Source organism: Triticum dicoccoides, chromosome 7B (genome assembly GCF_002162155.2).
Source record: "Triticum dicoccoides isolate Atlit2015 ecotype Zavitan chromosome 7B, WEW_v2.0, whole genome shotgun sequence".
NCBI lineage: Eukaryota > Viridiplantae > Streptophyta > Magnoliopsida > Poales > Poaceae > Triticum > Triticum dicoccoides.
In genome coordinates, this window is record NC_041393.1 from 59,073,589 (window position 1) to 59,080,058 (window position 6,470).

The 6,470-nt window shown below is 47.4% G+C and overlaps 1 long non-coding RNA gene across 1 annotated transcript; it reads left to right on the forward strand.

Moving 5' to 3' along the window:
• The first annotated feature begins 3,828 nt into the window (after positions 1-3,828).
• Positions 3,829-5,535, forward strand: LOC119340599. Its single transcript, XR_005164600.1, has 2 exons — positions 3,829-4,305; positions 5,267-5,535. It is a non-coding gene; the product is annotated as an uncharacterized LOC119340599 (long non-coding RNA).
• The last annotated feature ends 935 nt before the right edge of the window (positions 5,536-6,470 follow it).

Below are 6,470 nucleotides of genomic sequence, written 5' to 3' on the forward strand. Positions count from 1 at the left end.
CTCTAAGTGTTCGGTGCGCCGCAGGAGGCGATAAAGGGGTAATGCCTTTTCTCCCAAGCGGGAGATAAAGCGGCTTAGAGCCGCCATGCATACTGTCAATTTTTGTATTTGTTTGAGGTCTTTTGGGGTATCCAATTGTGATAGAGCTCGGATCTTGGCTGGGTTTGCTTCAATTCCTCTACCGGATACAATGAAGCCCAACAGCTTTCCGGCTGGTACGCCGAAAACGCATTTTTCCGGGTTGAGCTTAATGTCATATGTTTGGAGATTGTCGAACGTGAGCCTCAAGTCGTCTACTAGAGTATCGACGTGTTTGGTTTTGACGACCACGTCATCTACATACGCTTCAACTGTTTTGCCGATCTGGTTGGCCAGACATGTCTGAATCATGCGCTGATATGTTGCGCCGGCGTTTTTGAGCCCGAAGGGCATCGTGTTGAAGCATAATGGGCCATTTGGGGTGATGAATGCCGTTGCGGCTTGGTCTGACTCTGCCATCTTGATTTGGTGGTAGCCAGAGTATGCATCGAGGAAACACAATGAGTCGTGTCCTGAAGTGGCGTCGATGATTTGATCAATTCGGGGGAGTGGGAAAGGATCCTTTGGGCATGCCTTATTTAGGTCTTTGAAATCGACACATAGGCGCCAGGATTTGTCCTTCTTTGGTACCATCACCAGGTTTGCTAGCCAGTCCGGATGTTTTATATCTCTGATGAATCCGGCTTCCAGCAGTTTTGCTAGCTCCTCTCCGATGGCTTGTCTCTTGGGTTCGGAGAAACGCCGTAGAGTCTGCTTAACGGGCTTAAACCCTTTTAGGATGTTCAGGTTGTGCTCAGCCAGCCTGCGTGGGATTCCTGGCATGTCTGAAGGGTGCCAGGCGAAAATGTCCCAATTTTCTCGCAGGAATTCTCTGAGTGCGGCGTCTACATCGGGTTTTAGTTGTGCCCCGATGGAGGCCATTTTTGTGGGGTCCGTTGGATGGACTTGGAATTTGACTATTTCATCCGCTGGTTTGAAAGAGGTGGACTTGGATCTCTTATCTAGTATCACATCGTCCCTGTCACCGTGGAGCGACACGCAGTTAGTTCCTCGGCCGCTAGGGCTTCGGATAATGCCTCCAGGGCCAGTGCGGCTGTCTTGTTTTCGGCGCGGAGCGCTGTGTCTGGATCACTTGCAAGAGTGATGATTCCGTTGGGTCCGGGCATTTTGAGCTTCATGTACCCATAATGGGGTATGGCTTGAAAAATTGTAAATGCTTCCCTAGCAGAGTGTGGTATCCGCTGCTGAACGGGGCCACTTGAAATGTGACCTCCTCGGATCTGTAATTATCCGGCGTGCCGAACACCACATCTAGTGTGATTTTCCCTGAACAGCACGCTTCCCGGCTTGGTATTATTCCTCTAAAGGTTGTGTTGCTTCGCTCAATGCGGCTCCAGTCTATTTCCATTTTTTGCAGGGTTTCCTCGTAGATGAGGTTAAGTCCGCTGCCGCCGTCCATGAGTACCTTTGTAAGTCGGAAGCCATCCACTATCGGACTGAGGACCAATGCGCCTGGTGCTCGGGCTTTCCGAAATTTAGGTTCGTCACTGGCATTAAAGGTAACAGCCATGTCACTCCATGGGTTTATTGTTGCTACTTGGTAGACTTCGGTAAGGTTGCGGAGCGTTCGTTTCCTCGCATTGTTTGATGCGAAGGTCTCGAAGACTGTCGACACCGTACTGGCGTTTCTGGGGTGGTGTTCTTTGGTAACTGGAGTTAGAAGCTCCTCGCCACTTCTGGCCACCTGCCGGAGTATCCAACATGCTCTAAGGCTGTGAGTTGGTGTGACTTCCCCTGAACTATGAATTTTACAGGGTCCATTGAGCCATCCCTCCAGTACGGTCCCATACCCTATAGAGGGTTTTTGTTTTTTGATGTTTGGCCCAGGTGCCTGGCGATAATGCGCCCTTTTGTTTCGGACTCCTGTTGTATTCAGGGCCGGATTGTCCCAGAATTTATCTTCGGTTTTCCGAATGCTTTCTGTCGCACAGTACTTTCGTACTATGGATGTCAAGTCGGCGAAGCGTGTAATTCCGCGGCGACTTATGGCGTTGAGGATTCCGATGTCCATGCAGTTGTTAAAGAAGAATGAAATTGCTTCTTTCTCACGGCAGTCCTTTATCCTGTTCATAACTAGGAGGAATCTGGCCCGATAGTGGTATACTGTTTCCCCGGGCTCTTGTCGTATTTGGGATAAATCCCTTATAGTTGGGTGGGCGGGTGGATTTAAATCCAGAACCTTGCCCGACATAAGATTCAGGGGCCAAGAAGTTTCCGAATTCGGAAGCTTGCTTTCTTGGACATTATTCAATGAATCAGGCCTGCTGCCTGACTTTAGGTTCAGGGCTTGGGAAACATCCTCCCCTCCGCGGGTGTCCGGCTTGGAGGGGTCGGGAATCCGGACACATCTGGTCCTTAGAGCGGGCGAAGATTCGCTGCATTGTTCTCCCACCACTTCAATGTGGTGGGTGACCTGGGGAGAGTCGATCTCTCTCTGATCGGGTTTAAGCCCAATTTGGCCGTAATCTGTAGCGACTTCCAGGGCGGCAATGCGATCCAGGAGCTCGTTCAGGGAAGAGAGCTCCGTCGGATCTAACTGCTCGGCAAGTTCCGAGCTGATGTGAAGATTGCTTTCGATGGCCCGAGAGGCCATCGTCGGCGCGGCGGCCGAACAGGCGGCCATCAAAAACCTGCCTAGCCGGAGAGTTTGGCCGACAGCCAAAGCTCCTTTAGCAACAGCGCCGTCTTTAAAGACGGGGTGCGGCATCCTTCCTGACGGTGACGACACAGAGGAACTCTCAATGAAAGCACCAATGTTAGTGTCAAAACCGGCGGATCTCGGGTAGGGGGTCCCGAACTGTGCGTCTAGGCGGATGGTAACAGGAGACAAGGGACACGATGTTTTTACCCAGGTTCGGGCCCTCTCGATGGAGGTAAAACCCTACTCCTGCTTGATTAATATTGATGATATGGGTAGTACAAGAGTGCATCTACCACGAGATCACAGAGGCTAAACCCTAGAAGCTAGCCTATGGTATGATTGTTGTTCGTCCTACGGACTAAAACTCTCCGGTTTATATAGACACCGGAGAGGGCTAGGGTTACACAGAGTCGGTTACAATGGGAGGAGATCTTCATATCGTATCGCCAAGCTTGCTTTCCATGACAAGGAAAGTTCCATCCGGACACGGGACGGAGTCTTCAATCTTGTATCTTCATAGTCCGGTAGTCCGGCCAAAGGTCATAGTCCGGCCATCCGGACACCCCCTAATCCAGGACTCCCTCACCCATGCCTCTCGCGAAATCACAACCGTGCCTCTGGCGGAAGCAAAACCGTGTCTCTCGCGAAAGAAGAAAAAAAATAGAAAACGCGTTTTTTTCCTTTCCGAAACAGGCACGCCCGTGCCTCTCGCGAAAGCACAACCGTGCCTTTCGCGGAAGCAAAACCGTGCCTCTCACGAAAAAAATGTATTTTTTTGCGCAAAAAAATTATTTTTTTTGAAAAAAAATTTGGTCGAAAAGCTAGGGAAGACCGGTAGAAAACCAAAACGTCAAAAAAACCGAAAAAAAACTCTTGTAAAAAGCCGAAAACGCGTGCGTAAAAATAAAAATAATAAAATCCGGAGGGAGCGCCCAGAGCGCGACACGTGGCGAATGGATGTGAGCGCGCCAAGTGGCGCTGATCGTTGCTAGGCTTTCAAAGGAGCGCTCGTTAATTAGTTGCTCCCTCGTGCATCATTTTTTTCTCCTGTTTTTCCTGTTGCTCAGCGTACCTCGCGTAGGCTTCCTCATTGTTGGTTGCTGCCTCCCCGTACTCTCTCTGACTCTCTCTATCTCTTCCCGTTCAGATCCACATCATCACCACACCTCTGATCCAGCCATGGCCTCCCCGTGCCTCTCCTCTTCATCGCTCACCACCACCGCCATAACATGGAGCTCAGCCGTCCAGCGTTTCTTCCTCCATCGTTCCTGCTACGCCGGTCTCCACCACCGCCTTCTCTAAGTTCACATTTGGTTCCCGATGTCGCCGTGTCTCTCCGTCAAGGGAGCTTCGTTGCTTCCCTCTCCAACAGGCCACCTTCCCGTCATCTTAGATCCCCAACCCCCTCCGCCAGCGTCAGATCCGGCAAGCCGGCCGAAGAGCACCAGCATCATGCCCTCCCCACCATGGTAGGCCGAGCTCCTCCTCACGCTGGCCTCCTCCATCAAGGTCGTCGAGCTCCCTCTCCTCTGCAACGGCCTCGAGGTCGACACTACCACAGAATTGTAAGATTGGTACTGTGTAATATGATGGTGCTTTGAATTCGATTTCTGTGATGAACTGAAGAATTTTCTAAGTTGAATTACTTCTCGACTTGCTGCTCATACAGCGCCTCGCTTCAAATTCCACACTTCGTCCCGATTCGGTTCAGGTATATGTTCTTGCGAGGTTGGGAGTGGGGTATCTCCAGTGGTTCGTTGCCTAGGTTTGCTTCTTCAAGCTACGTGTGAGGGAGTTAGAAATTGATTCCTTTTTCCTGTCAAAACTGATTTGTTCTATGGCTAAAGTGGAATGTACCAGACTGCTTGGTGCTTGAAAGCGCTTCCCGCAGATGTTTCAGTAGCTTACCATGTAGTCCAGATTTGGCTTGTGGTGGTTTGATGTTTTACCCGGATGACCATCTTTTAGCTGGGGTTGCTTCTTTGTTTATCTTTGAGAGATTGAGCTTCAGATGTATGCATTATTTTGTGTTGGTCTGTTCATGTATTGATAGCAATACATGTGTGATTGCGGCAGCAGTACTTTTCCTTATTGTGCTCGCTTTTTTTTGGCAGATTTAGACAGGACTTAAGAGTTTCTTGGTAATTTTGTGATTGTTTGATTCTTCAGGAACACGTGTGTTTGATTTTTCAAGAACAACTAGATTGAACATTATAATACTCCCTTCATGCATTCCTCTTGCAGATTTGGTGTTCGTATTTTTTTTTATTCTGTAGACAATCGCTCGTGATCCAATTATTCAACATAAAATTGAATATAGATGAATAGATTGTGTTAGTCCTACTTATATTAACTCAACTGTGTAAGCCTAACAAAATTAGGCCGTGCATTATACCTCCTTGATGCATCCTGCTTTGTTGAGTTATTATATTGTTTGATTATACCGACCTTATTGGGGAAATCCTCTTCAAAAATATTTTTAGCTTGCACTGATGCTCTTGTTTTTTTAACCATTTACCTTTTTAGATACCATGGGGTGAGGAGCATTGCTTTGACCATTCTAGAATACACCAAGGACACAAGGAGTATGTGCTGGGCTGCTGGTGTTTGCTGGAGCTACACTTGCTTCATTGCTCCACCCAAGAAGCATGTGCACACTGCATACCAGAGAATGCAGAGTGGTCCATAATTTATTTGCTTGTGTGAGACTCCCTTTGTATGAAATGTAAGACTTTTTTGAGTCTCAATCTAAACCAAACTGAATACCAGAGAAATGCACATTTTGATATTGAGTATATCATTTTCTTATATTATACAACTTACCTTGAAGATGTAAAACATTCTTTTGGCTGGTATATACTCCCTCAATGTAAAAGCATATACGTTCTACTTCAATTTGTTTTGTAGTATATACCATCTCTATTGCATATGAATTTATTGTAAAACTGTGATGGTGGAAGCGTATGCAAAACAGCAGGGACGCGTGCATGTTATATAGCTCGACAAGTACAAGGATCGGCAGGTAGTTGGTAGTCTTGATCCATACTCCAAGCTATACATGAGATGAGATCATATCTACTCTAACCACCTGCCTAGATTACACAATACGTACGCCATATGTACGCAATACAACCGTGACATACATGTCACGTTACACAGCTACAAACCTATCTGTTAACATCCTCCCTCAATCTCAACACATCAAGGTTTAGATTGTTCCTGAAGGCTTGGAGCTGTCGAACTTGCAGTGGCTTGGTGAAACCATCAGCTACTTGATCTCCAGTTGGTATGAACCTTATCTCCAACTTTTTCTGAGCAACTCTTTCCCGGACAAAATGGAGATCAATCTCTATATGTTTCGTTCTTGCATGAAACACAGGATTTGCAGAAAGATATGTTGCTCCTAGATTATCACACCATAAGCGTGACACATGTGGCCTGTAGACACCCAATTCATCAAGTAGTGTTTCCATCCACATTACCTTAGCAGTAGCATTTGCTAGTGATTTGTACTCTGCTGTAGTGCTGGATCTTGAGACAGTTGCTTGCTTCTTTGCTTGCCATGACACAAGATTGGAGCCAAGAAATACTGCAAAACTCCTGTGGATTCCCTATCATCTGGACATCCTGCCCAATCTGCATCAGAGAAGGCACTTACTGTAGTTAACGGAGACCTGCATATGCTTAGTCCTATTCCCATGCTTCCCTGAATATATCTCAGTATTCTCTT